We start from the raw sequence: 14,646 nt of genomic DNA on the forward strand, positions 1-14,646 counted from the left end.
TTTATTTAAAATAAAGCCAGGAATTTATTTATTCTTTCTAGTTGAATGATGGTGTGCTTTTCGTATTTTAGTACATGTGAAAACATTAAAATTTTCATGGCATAAATATTCTTGCCCATCCAAGGGATTTATGAATTGCACTGGGTTTAGTCCAACAAATACCTCGACTATGTTTCTTATCAGGCACAACTCATCTACTTCTCTGAAGTCTACATTGCCTAAAATTCTTGGATTGTCCTTATTTAACATGTACCAAACTTCTTTTAATTTACCAAACATTGTATTGTCTGGACCCTGACTCTTGCCAAAAATAGCCACTTATGCTCCTCCAATTATCCCCGCTTAATATATAATATCTGCAAGCGAAGTAGAAAGCTTTTCGTCCAAGATTGTCTTGAATCCTTTTTGCTGAACACTTCTTAATGCCACTATTGCTAGCTGTTGTGTCAAATCCTTGACCAACAACGTTGCTTTTCAGGTTCCGTGTTTCCAATGGGTCCAAAGTAACCTTGCATTATTGATGTTCGGTGGAACCTTTTATGAAAGGAATACCGAGCAATTTAGTACAATTTGTACAATCTTTTTGGTGGATTTTCCTTAAAGCTATTTATTCCTGTATATTTGGTACATTTATATATTTATCCAATTTCGTCTAGTTGTTGAGGTTGATAAGTTAAAATGGTTAAAAAATATATAAAACAAGCACTTTTTAATATCTGGAGTAAAATTTACCCGTGGGTACAAATAAAAAGTTACTAACATATTTATACAAATTGAAGCACATTTTATTGGCTTTGATTTGATAACCATATCAATATTATTAGAAAAGCCATTGGGAAGATACCGTCAAAAGAATATAAACAGTCACTTATTTTTTTGTCTTTTTTAGAGACACCAACAATAAATTTTCAATCCCCACACGACAGGCATAGCCTCAGTTCAAAATAAAATCCAAATGACTGGATTGAACGAATGATTTAGTTTCTAAAGACACTTGAAGACAACAAAAAGTCAAATTAAAAGGTTTGAAAACAAAGTTAAAATTTGAACAGGTCTGATGTACATGTTCGGTGTATACCTGGAGCGCCCGTAGTTTAACAAGTGCGAAAGTAGAACATTGTTTGTTGTTTTTATGGATAGCCAGAAGTGTTTGGTTTCAGTAAAAAAAAAATGGCACCGACAAACGAATATTTATTCCACAATCGTGGAAAAGGCCAAGTCTTTTTGTTACGATCTACACTCGACAAGAAATGTTGAGATAGCAATCTTCTTAAACCTGGGCAGTTCCAATGTCTTGAGAGTCAGGGAGGAACTGGAAGAGTCTGCAGTGTTTGGCATCCCAGACCTACACCCACTGGGCCTCATTTTGTAAGACCAATCCATACCAAATTTTATGGGTGCAATGGAGCGAAACACCAACAGATCCTCCTGCAAGACAAAATCCGAGCTGATTATGGGATCCTGGAGAATTCTAAAATATTCTTTCATCAAGACTTGATCCAGTTTCCGAGGCCATTATTGACACCAAAGGCGATTATATTGAATAATAATAAAAAAATGTTTTTTTTAATCGGATGATTACTTTAGGAGAAAATCTATTTAAAAACAATCATTTTGGTTGTTTAATAAAAGTTGCACCATGTAATCATAAGAATACTAAAAATACATTGAGGGAAAATAAAGTTAACTTTATGATTTGTTTTAGACAATTTTAAGGAGAAAGAAAATACGAATATAAACAACAGAAATTGTTTTTTTCTTACACAATATACATATACAAAACTTAAGTACTTATGTGTACTTTCATTCTTAATAAACAACTTTTAAAAATAAGATGATTTTTTTTTCCTTTTACAAAAGGCAGTAACATTGCATAGAGATAAAACAAATTAGAGTGGGCAGTAGTTGTTAGAACTTCCCTGTAAGATCATTTCCCTAAAAATAATAGCATATAATACAAATAATATTTTTGTGACCTTGACTTTTGACCTCTAACCGTTAAAAATATAATAGAGTCGTACTGTTAACATGTATTTACCAAAACTACCAAAGCTTGACCAAAATAGATCCGTGAAAACCTGTTTACACACAAAAAAAAAACGAGGCAAGAACAGAACCTCGGTTCAACCTCCCCCCTCCTATGATATATTTGCACTCTTAAGATACAGAATACAATGCAAAGAAATATGCTGTGCTACATTAATTTCTTAGTAACATAATAAAATGGCTCTGTGAAGTAATATGAGACTAAGACACACTCATATAATTATAAATTGCTTGAGGGTGCTGGGGTCTCCTCTTTGCAATAATGATAATTATCATTCAGGAGTTGAATTATTTTGCCACAATACTTTGCGCGACTATTTGTTGCCTTATTTACAAACTAATATAAATATAGAACACTCATGACCTATTTGTTTAATATTCCTCATGACTTCGTGGATGTTGTCACGAGGCTTCCAAATCCACAATTTGTAGGAGGTGCCTCCAACACTGGCACAAATTTGAATTTTGGAATAGATTAGTTGAACTTTGCAAAGTAGAATGTGTATCCCATAAAAAGCCAATCAACAATTATTGTCAGCATTATAAGTGCTATTTAAGTCGTTATATCAATCACACGACTATAGTACTGTGTATGAACTATTGTCTAACTAGCGGTAATATCCAGCATTATCCAGGGTAATTATGTGTCTTCTGGAAGTCAAATTTTCTAACAATAATATAGAAAGTAATCCTAAGCGTTACTCTTCGTCTTACATCAAAACACTCAGAGGTAATTAATGAATAGAATTATAATACTTTTATCATATCATATAACGTGTTCTTTCCTCAAAAATGAGAGAATAAAGATAAGAGTTTGAGTTTGAAGATCCCTCACGCTTAAAACAAATAAAATTCATTTAACATTACAGGGTTTTAATTTTATTCAAATTCTAACATATACTGAAAATGCACATAAATTATGGTATATGTATGTAAGAGACCAATTAGAAATACAATCAAAAAAGTGCTTTTGTAAATGCAGATGAACACATCTGCAATATTTCATTAATACCATTACATTATTATTATTTCTTACATTAAAAAAAATTCTATGATTTACATCAGGAAACACTGTAATCAGTATACCCTGTATACACGTTCGATGTAATATAAACATGCCTACAATAGTTCATAAATACGACTACATTGGTACTTTTTAGATCGAATTATGTTTATGATATGCATCGTGGAGCATTATATACGGCACACCCGGTGATTTGTTGTCATATATTCATACAGACGGAAAGAAAACTTTGATATATTAATAACAACCAATTTAGTTTCATTTATATTAATGCACTTTGCTTTTACCCAGAGCAAAGGGTAATATGTCCCAATTGCAGGGTTTCAAAAATTGCCTCTAGCATCAAATATTTTTTTATGTAGAGATATATGCTAATAATTTTTAATGCACTGCATGCAGGTTTATTCACAGGTAGGTTTAGCTACATGACTACAGGTGTGCGCGTCTAAAACTGAACACTCCTTTAATTTTTACGGCTTGAGGGCTTCACGAGGGTTTCTCTTGTAGACTTTAAGGCCAAGATCTTTCTTAAACAGACGATCCATGGTCCTTATGCTGACGTTGATCTCCCTGGAGAGGCCACTGACGGTGACCTTGCCTCTCTTGTCCTCGACAGACTTTTTCACGGCAGCAACCATTTCGTCTGACCTTCGAGGTCTTGACTTAGATCTTGTGATCGCCTCAGGAATCCTTTGGCTACCACGCTGTAAACAGTGGTGCGTCTGCAGTTCAGAACCTTGGCAATTTCAGTGGGAGTTTTTCCCCGCGCGGAAAGCTCAAAAATTGCGACTCGACGTCTCTCCATATTATCAGCTTTTGTTTCACTGTTTCTATTTAGATTTTGCTGGAGTTTTGTTTATAACTAGTCAAGACTCTTGCCTTGAAGTATAAACCGGTTCCAACTCAATAAAATCATGAATTTGTGCATGGCGTAAAATTTAAAGGAGTGTTCAGTTTTAGACGCGCACACCTATATAATAGATTAAAGAATATATATGATTCTTAAAAAAAAGTATCATATTACCCTAGTGAGTTTAAATTTGCTTTAAAATTTTCTAATTGAATATTTGGAAGTTCTCTTGCAAAGTTGTTTCCTTCAAAACTATGCCCCCGACAACAGCTGACTCATAATCCACTACTACAGAGCCATCAACTAAAATTTTGTCACTCTATATATTTTCTATGCCCTAATCTTAAAAGATAAAGTTTTTATTTATTTACATTGAATTTCAATGATTCAGTGTTGATTAATTTCATTATAAAGATGCTTCAATTGTTGGCTGGAATATGTTTATAGAAATGTTGTAACAAATATCATGACTTCCAATAAATAAAGACGTTACCTTACCAAAACAAATATTTAGATTGTATTTTGTTGTCAGCTGTCGATGTTTGGATTTATTGGGTATCTATTTTTCATATTACGTTTTATAGGTAGTTGTGGTCCTTGTATAATATAGCTTTCCTGTCTAGGACAAACACATCTTGAGATGTAAGAGACTATCATCAATTCATGAACACTTAATCATTGCGATAATTAAACCGTTTTGCAGCATTAATTAGCATAATTTATGCATCTGTTTGGTAACATTATTTATGGTGCAAAGTTTATGCTCACGAAAGAAAGCAAATTATCATATATATGTATATGTACGAGAATGCAGGACTTTCATCATTTGGAGGCCTTACCCCTCAAAAATTAAATTATGAACATGGTCATTAAATTACTTTTATAAATACGTTTATTCTTTTATTTACAAATAGGGAATAGAAACAAAGAATAAAAGTAAAAGAAAGAGGTATAAATATTGAATATTTTTCTATAATATAAGTTTTGATATTCTTCATTACTATATTTATGAATAAGTTATAAGGGACTAAAGAAGAGTGTATTTTTTCATCTTTTTTCAGCCTACAAATGGAAATATAGCGAGTTTAGAACAAGATACAGAAATAATAAATATACTAATACATCAGTTTTATTTATCCTACTTTTAATTTGGTGATTGTTAAGATCATCATTAACCGATGTGTGGATTTTTCTATACGGCTATTTGTACAAGTTTACACTTGTAATATCTCCATGAATATTTAACTTATGTTCATGATAATACCTTTTTATCATTTTTTTTTAGATATGAAGTACTTTGAATATTACTATTTGTTGCTAAATTGATAAGAACAAGAACCAAAATAGTGTGCCTCACTTTTTGAACGTGGTGTAACGACATTTTTGACTTTTTTCTTTTAGAAATGTTTTTTTATACGATATATTAGAAGAATACCAAGAGGATATATGTACAAATTTCGAGACTCGTAAATCCACTTTGTATCTAAAAGATATTATTTCGATATGAGGGAAGCTATATCAAATTTTTTCTTTTTTTGACACCAATTAAAAAAGTATCTTTTATAATTTTTTGAGGATACCTTTTTGCATGTAAATACTTAATTAATCTTTAATTAATAGTCAGAGAATATATAGGGTTTGGAAGCAAAACCTGAACTGAATTACTGATTTGAGAAAAATGTCAATAATTTTATCTTGTGCTAAATAATTTTGAAATTTTTTTTACAAAAGTTTGAGACACGACCCTTGTGAACATGTTCACTCAATATGGCCGCCTCAGCAACAATCACAGCCTGTACACAGCGACGAAAATCCTTGCAGGAGTTGATGAGGAACTTCTCGGACAACTTGTTCAACTCCTTCACAATGGTGGCCTTCAGGGAGTCCATGTTCGGGTGAGATGTCCGATTAGTCTCCTTCTCCAAAGTGCCCCACACAGCAAATTCCAACAGGTCAAATCCTGCGAAGATGATGGCCACATGTCCTTGTACCAAAAATCAGCCATGTTGTCGGCGTAGAACTTCAGGCATTTGGCTGATGTGTGTGAGGGTGCAACATCTTGGGTCCACACATAGTTGTCCTCTGGGTAGGTGGCCTTGAACCATGGCAGTATGGCGAACCTCAGCACCTTGTAGTAGACCTCCTGCCCGATTTTTTCCACAGCCTTTGAAAGAAGGGAGGCATCTTCTTACTGTAGGACGCCAATACACCCAGGCTTTGCTTTGTACAGGACAGCCCCTTGACCTCCTCTGGTGATCCCCCAAGCCAACAGTCGTTCTGGCGGTTGAACAACTGGTCCACGGTGAAAATCTTCTCGTCAGATAAAATTTTTACTGTGGATCCATTTGCCTTAATCCAAGCACGAACTTTCTTGTACCTCTACAGTCTCCTTTCCTTCAGAGTGTCTGTTGGAGGACACCCCCAAGTCCTTCTTCACAGCCCTCCTGATTCTCCCCTCGTCCACGTCAAATTCGTTAGTACTTAACAAGGTCCATAATCTCTACCACCTCAAGTTTGCATACAGAAGGTATGAGATCCTCTGCCTTTTTGCTTCACTCAAGATGAAAGATTTGAGAAATGTTTGTTATTATTTACTTATGCAAAAAAAAAAAAATAGGAGATTCGGAATTTGCAGAAAAAAATAACAAAATCTCTCTACTTTAATTACATATTTAGCATTTATTAACAGCCCACGTTTTGCTTCCCAACCCAGTATGTGCAAATTGAGTGACATATCCATTCATTTTTTATTTAAAAAATTATCCTTTCAAAAGAAGGACCTGATCAAATTATGAAAAATATAAATCGTCGGTCTTCATGGGTTAAGGGTAAAAAAATGACTCTGAACGATAATTACTATAATCCCAGGTATTTCAGAATTCGGATGAATGAGAGAATAACTAAGATCAGTTTTGGATTCTGCGCTCGTAGAGAGATTCGATGCTCGTCTTCAACTCATTTGTACAAATTTCTCCTACCTTCCTAATTGCTCCCCTGTGTAATTAATTATCTTAATTAGAGGTGAAGTTGTTTTGTGAATCCGAAATAACTTTCAATTCACGTTTGAATATAAACTCATAATTTCAGTTACCTTTTTTCTGTTTTTGCTGCAAATTTTCAACAAATTCTGAAAGCGTCTACATTTTATTGATTCTACAAGTACAACTTCCAAATAAGTTTTTAAACTTTTCTCTATAACATTTGATTGAGTAGTTTTAGTACTTGTTTTTATGAAATCTTTCAAAAGTTTTTGTTTTTTTTTGGTTTTGAAAAATCTCATTTGGCATTTATTAGTTTGATTTTATTTTATTTGGTCGATTTATTGACTTAAAGTTAAAGTAAGCATGTGAAAATCCACATATGTTTTTGTTTTTTTTTTATTGAAGCCTCATATTTTAAAACTATAACATCATTTTCTACTTTAGTAGCTACATTGTTAATATTCCTATAAATGCCAATATTTTTAAAGAAATATAATATGCTGCGGATGATAGAAAATTATTTTAGTTCATTACCTTTTAATGTTTAAAGTGTAAATCTAATTCTATGCAAAATATGTGGCTATATTTAAATTGCACTCAAATGTATATTTAAGCGTATTTTCCTTGAATAGGTAGATTTTTGAACAAAAAAAAATACATATTGATCCATTTTTGTATTTTCAAGTTAATTACAAAGGAAATACTTTTGAAGCTATTTAATCGATGCTTGTATATTGAAGTATTATACTAATTGATTTTTTGTGTAAATGAAATGCAAACTTCTTTCGATGTATTTCTCCCTGCACAATATCCATATTTGATACATGAATCAAATATAAACACGAATTTATACTGTACATTCAATCAAGTGCAAATAAAGGTGAAGATATTACAAATTCAAAAATATTAAAATCTATTTTTGGAAGATCTCAAAAGTTCAAATTGACTCAATACGCAATAAAGTATACATTGACTGGAAAGATATATGTAGATAATAAAACATTCCACGATTTTTACCCACAAAGAAAACATTTCATGAAAGTTATCGTATTAATATTACGCAAACAAAGAGAGATCAGGAGTTTTAACTACTGCAAATGAAGAGCTGAACTTGTGATGCTCTCTTTAAAAAATATGATATACCCAGATTCGAGAAAAAAAAATGGAGGCTATAAATTGATGAAAGGTTTTTCCTCAATATAAGAGGATACACATACATCTTAAGATCATACTGGATTATTTTGGATACTCTTGCCTGATATATTCTAATTCCATTTGGATTTACAGGATTTCTTCGAATTGACTCCCAGATGTCTTTGATCACAAAAGTCACAAAAATGTTGACTACGTTAAAAACATAATTAAGTATTTTTTACTATATTTAGACTTCTTATTAGTAAACAACTAATTAGGTTTGAAGAAAATATTTTAAAAAAAATTCTATTATATTGGGAGTCCACTCTTTTAGCGAGTTCATAGATGTTCAAGGAGATTTAAATAATGGTTTACTCTTGATAGATATGAACACAGTTAAGAGCAAGAAAATGCAAATATGTTGATATCCCTTAATCGAGAGATAAAATACCTCCTAACTTGCCGTATCTGAACCCCTTGGCTACTATGTCTGGGGCGTCGTGGAGAGAGAGTCCAATAAACGTGCAACTAACATTGTTCACTCCTTGAGTCTACTTACATTCTCAAGGGAGTGGCCAACAAGGACAAGGAGTTCCTCATCAAGGTCTGAGTGAGGTTCAGGACCAGGTTGGAGGCTAGGGTTAAAGCTGGAGTTGTTTGGTTTTAGTGATTGAATTCACTATGGAACCCTACATTTATGAGCAAATGATGTGTGAATTAGTTTTGCGAAATATATTGTAATATATATTTTTCTTAAATTTTCTGGATTTAAAATTATCACCCTGTATATTTTTTCCCACAAAAAATTCAAAAACCAAGCCTCCCCCAACCTGATGACACTCTGAGCTGGCTCCTGATTGGTGGGGAGTTGGCTCTCATCGTTCACTTCAAACAGCCGGCTCATATAGCCGTTACGTTCCCGAACGACACAACACTAGTAGACGATGGTCAATGGTACCAAATGGAATATTGTGCTCTGCAAAATATGTGTAACAAAAGAGTAATCGTTCACTAATTTTAACCAAATCAAAACATTTTTTATGTTTTTTTAAACTGGGATGGATACATTTGCGTTCTTTAAAGTAATTGTAGAACACTTACAAAGACTAGACTCCGCACCGTTTTATAAGTCTCTGACCATTCTGCTTTGAAACATTGCATGTACTGCTTTCTTTTTATTGAAAAGGTCTGTTTTTAATTAGTTCCTTTGAGGAAAAGTAAGTTGTTGTATAAAATTATGCTGAATTTATTTGTTGATTATTAATTAAATTAGGCAGATGAGTAACAAACAATGACCAGTGAGCAGAGTACTAACATTAGCACAAACACTAAAGTCTGCAGTGTGTGATGGGACTGTGACTATAGTTTGAGAACGTTTTATGGAAAGTTTTTGAGAAACAACCATCTGCAAAGTTTTATTCTCTCGTTGTTTCTCACTTCTAAATGATAAATAATTGTAGGTAGTTTTGATTATCTGTTGTTAGACAACCTAGGGTGGCATTATCAACTTATATGGCATGATATTAATAGTTATGTGTTAAAAACAAATACAAACAGAAGTCAATTTTAATTTTCTGGGAATATTTTTTCAAAAATTTCAAAAAATATAGGGTCATTCACTACTTTAAGTCCGTCTGGGATCTGATTCTTAATCCAAGCCGGATGTATTTAAAATATAGAATAGCGTTACAAACTATTGAATAAAACCATGAAAGCCATCGGGAACGGGATAAGGAAGAGGATTAAAAGGAGTACCTCTCCACAGGAACTCCTATACAGTTTTGAAGGAACTAGCAAAACATTTCTTCTGTTCTCTAAAGTAATTATTCAACTACATACATTGATCTTCAAAGCAGAATATATGAATTACTCCATTTAGAATCAAGCAATTTTATTTTTTTAGATTAAAATATTTTTAAGAGTACAAGCTTCATTTTATCTTTTATAAAAAAATACTATCAGGACATATTCGCCATAATAGTAAATTTCGTTTTATTTACTCAAAAATTTGATATAAATATATTATTTTATCAACATATAAGTGTACTGCACTTTTCCAACATGCATTATCGTAACATATACACGTATTTGAGTCTTTTTCCTTGTCTTACTCTGTTTGATCATGATCCAATTAGATGTATACCGTGAATTTTATAATTTGTTGCAACACATGGGTTGAAAATAATAGAGTACTTGTAGTTTGCATGGTTATATAATATGGTTTTGTCAAAAAAAAAGATATTTAAGAAAGTTTTGTTTAGATCATACAAACATTCACACGAAAAAATATTATGGAAAAGATCTTCAAAAGTCTCAAAACCTCTGTTGAGACAATTTCCTTTGTTAGTCTAGAAACAAGCTTTGCTTTGGATGTAGAAAAAAGCTTCCCCAAATAAAAAATAATGACAAATAGGAATCTTCAATACCAAAGCAGGAAATTATTAGATTCCTTGAAGCTTTATCAGTCACAGCAAGTGAAACTTATTTTACAGACGGCGAAGTTTTTGAGAAGAGCACTGAAATTGAAACTTTAAACTGTTCATTGTCTGTACTTGGAGAAAGTCCAATAGATCTACAAAAAGCTACCAGATCTAAAAATTATGCAAACTCAAAACGGAATGAATATGTAAAAAAGAGACTAGACTTGATTCCTCGTCTAGTGTGACAGATGTGCCAAATATTACATTATTTCAGGAAAATTGGATGCCTCAAATGATTGAAGGACACAAGGAGAAATACAAGTATTCAACTAATACCGAACGCACTCAGATACTGTCAATATGTGCTGAAACAGTGAGTGTAATGGTGCAATATTTTAGGTGCTCATAAAAAATGGCATTACAGGAAAATAAATTACTGAACGAGAGAGGTATGTTAGTATCTCCTTCACCCAGGCAGGGAAAGGAAATACCAGTCTTTTCCAGTTGTATGTCTGAATGTAGGTGATGTCATTGAGATCCCACTCTAATTTTTTGCATACCTATAATATATGAGTAAGTCAAAGCGTGGTTGAGGCGTCATTTTATATATTTTGCAATAATATTTTATTTTTTTTCACATAATCCATTTCTTTATAAGATATGGATTGAACTCGTACTCTTAAAAATGTTTTGATCGAAAAAAAAGAAATCGTTTTTTTCTAAATGGAATTATGACTCACTCAAGTTCCAAGCTCTTTTGAAGGGGATCAAGTTTTGAGGGACTTCCAAACGTGTCCTCACCCCTTTACATGTGTAATATTTTAAAACATGTTACTTCTTTGACGGAAAAACCATACTGATCAAAATTTATCAAATTCGGTTGATACCTTTTTAAAAATTTCCAGAAAGTGTGTAGACTTGACATGGAATGTCCCTCTTCTAGGGTAACATGTAGCGAGTTTGAACTATATGAACAACAGGCAGTATCATTTTTTTATGAACTTTAACTGTAACTGTGTGTCATTTCTTTGTATTTTCTTTTTCTAACGTTTTTTTTTCTTTCCTATTTTATTTTTCCGAAGGAACTTTTTATTTATTAATTGTGTTTATATATCAGCTTTGGCTATGTTGTATTTATTTGTGTTTGCAATGTGCATCTACAGTATTTGTGGGTTTTTATTTTTAGTATATATTGAATGTGAGAATATTTGGTTCACAAACTTACAAATAACATATTATTTAAAACACCGCACTCTTTACCCACATAATTGAATAAAGGATTTTCTTGTAAAGAAAAAAAATAAATCGGTGAAAATTGCACTTTCGTTGCAAGATGATGTTTTTGTTACACAAAAGTTTTTTTTTGTTTTTTCAGGTGCAAAAAAATGGATTTTCAATGGAATATTGAATATATATAAAAATAAAAATTAATATTTAACTGAAATATTTGTCAATTTCTGAAAAAAAAATCATTTTTATTTTTCATCTATCTTCAATTTTTAAAAAGAAAGGCCAAAAAAAGATACATTTTGTACATAAAATTCTAGAATCTAACATTAAAGAATAATTTTTCAATCTCAGGAGCATTTTATTTACATATTTATTTATTCATAATAAGACAATTCATATAATATACATGTGTATATTATGAAGCTTGCCTGCACCGAGGGAGTCCAAATATTAAGAAGAAATAGCCTTGTACATTGACCATTGTCAATGTGATTTACCGCTCCCTCCTTTGAAGTAAATACCTGATTAAAATTAAATATTTCAACTGTTTTACCGTTTTCATGTCTGACATACATTATATTAAAATGTTTATGATGAATAAAAATTTTAATCGTCCTAACATTTCTAAGAAAAAATAAATTAATTAATTAAAAGTGGTGTTTCAAAAATAATTTATCTTATTTTTCAAAGTCCACGTTCTAACAATTTTCCCCAAACAATTGATTTTTCATATAACGCAGATTTTTCTTCTTCCAAAAAAAGTGGGGAAACCTTTTTTTTTTTTGTGATCCTCTACTCCCGCTGCCCATTCTTTAATATTAGTTTAACAATTATTTTAATGAAAACACAGGCAGTGTTAAAGCATTATCAGTTCACCGTCTTACATTTTTTGTTGTTAATACAGTTTCACGAAGAAAACAATATTTTACATACATATGTTGAATATCAAATTGTCAAACACGCGTCTTTGATTTTTTTAAAGCACCAAACGCTGTAAGAATGTTATTCTATTCAAACAATAATTATTCTCATAAACTTTTCTTTCCAAATAGAACTGAATTGGAATTCAATTGACTCCATTCCTAAATTATTTATGTTAGTCATTCAAACAAATTTATTTTCCTTTTCGTACATTTACCTTTTCTGGATTTTTTTTATTATTAATCTTGTTAACATTCGTCTTTGAGAGAGCTTAAAACTGGCACACAAAGGCTTCTACAGCAATCCTGATAGCTTGATTTTGATCAATTCCTCACGGTTCTTTTTCAGTTTCAGAAAGTATTTGTAATACTGGGTTTCTAAATCATATTGGAAAATATTTCACTTACTCTCATAAGTGAGGATAATCCTAAACATAGTATCAATACTATTGTCATAACCTTGTATTTTAACATTGAATTCATTTTAATGCATTGGTAGATCTGTAAAATATTGCTGGTAAGCCAGACGATGTGGGGTGTTCGTAGTTTTATCATGACAAATTGAATAGTGATCACAAACAGACAAGCCTTTTCCCAAATTACTCGCTTTTTTGCATTTATTGGCATTGCCCGGTTTAAAAAAAGGTTTTTGGAAATAGGTAATTCTTCTATGCGCTTGATAGTAGCATCTTTGCTCTTAAAATCATTAAAGAAGGAAATGTGGACAGTACACAACTCCTTATCACTAAGAGGTTTATTCCATGCCTAAAAATAATGTATGTCTTCTCACATTCAATATTCAATTGATTTTTAAAAAAGAATTTTGCTTCGCTTTTCAAATAGTTAAATTTTCTTGCTATTCATTATGATGATAGGGATAGAATAAAAAATTGTATAAACTTCAATAGATACTGACCAAATAGCAATTCAAATATGTAGGAGATACATGGGTCGTAGAAGAAAAATCAAGCTTTGAAGGGCAGGCAGCAGAAAATACCACTGCATTACACTTTCAAGCCTAATTGATAACTGATCGGACGTTAACAGCAAGATATCTACGAGAGATGACGTCACTTTGTCCTTAATTTATACAACAAAGAAAATAGATTTACAAAATGTATCAAGTGACGTTTATTTAGAATTATTTTACTTTTAAAAAACTAAACTTTTTCGAAACTATCTTTAATTTTTACCCCTGTTCCATAGAACATATCATTTAGTTCTACGTGGTTTTAAGATACTCCCTGTCAACGAGTATAAGTAGGGATTTAGGCCTTACCCCATCCTCGTTTGACGTGGTTGGTGCATGTCCCACTTTTTTTTTAGACATTAGTGATCTAACTTTAGCGGATTTCACTTTACATATGTGAAAATTTTCTGAAAGTCAAACTTGACAAAAGGTAGATTGTCCTAACATAAGTACAGCATGACCAAACTTGAATATTTTAGCTCTAATCCAATTCTAGTATTTGTATTACCAAAATAAAATAATAAAACTTACTATTATTAAAGAACGATTGATGATTTTCATGATGATATTTTGGAGCATCAAGCCAGAGTAAGAAAGTTATTATATTAACTGGAAGGCATATGATAATCCAGAGAATAAAAGCTTGAAGAAGATAGCAGTTCCGATCCTTTCTTCTTTGAAAGCAGGACGTGGTCAGAGTGGAGGAACTCTGATTTCGACAAAAAAAGGTCTGTCCATCTAAATCCATCGTTTAAAAAATTCAAATGGATCTGCAAGTAAATATTGACGCAATTACTAAAAATAATACAAATAGGCTCCAATTAGGACTGTTATAGGGCCCACACTATATATAAATTTGAAAAAATTTGAACTTCAACTCAGATTTGAAGTTTTTGTTATAACAATTTACCCTAATTTTTAAAAAAGTCATTTTAAAAGGAAAACAAATATGATTCTCTAAAAAAAACCGCCATTAAATGAAACATGAACACAATTTACTCGAAAGGGTTTGGTCTTCAGATCTTTCATTGTCAGAAGATTAATTTCTTTAACACAAAATTAAGGCCCATG

The 14,646-nt window shown here is 31.8% G+C and overlaps 1 protein-coding gene across 1 annotated transcript in view; it reads right to left on the reverse strand.

Moving 5' to 3' along the window:
* The window catches only part of LOC121121660 (uncharacterized), an 80,023-nt gene that overhangs the window by 41,716 nt on the left and 23,661 nt on the right, over positions 1–14,646 (reverse strand). The window contains exon 2 of the mRNA XM_040716626.2: positions 14,107–14,345. The gene's annotated coding sequence lies outside the window, so the exon portion shown is untranslated. The remainder of the gene's footprint in view (positions 1–14,106; positions 14,346–14,646) is intronic.

The sequence above is a fragment of the Lepeophtheirus salmonis genome, chromosome 7, assembly GCF_016086655.4.
Source record: "Lepeophtheirus salmonis chromosome 7, UVic_Lsal_1.4, whole genome shotgun sequence".
Classification (NCBI taxonomy): Eukaryota; Metazoa; Arthropoda; class Copepoda; order Siphonostomatoida; family Caligidae; genus Lepeophtheirus; species Lepeophtheirus salmonis.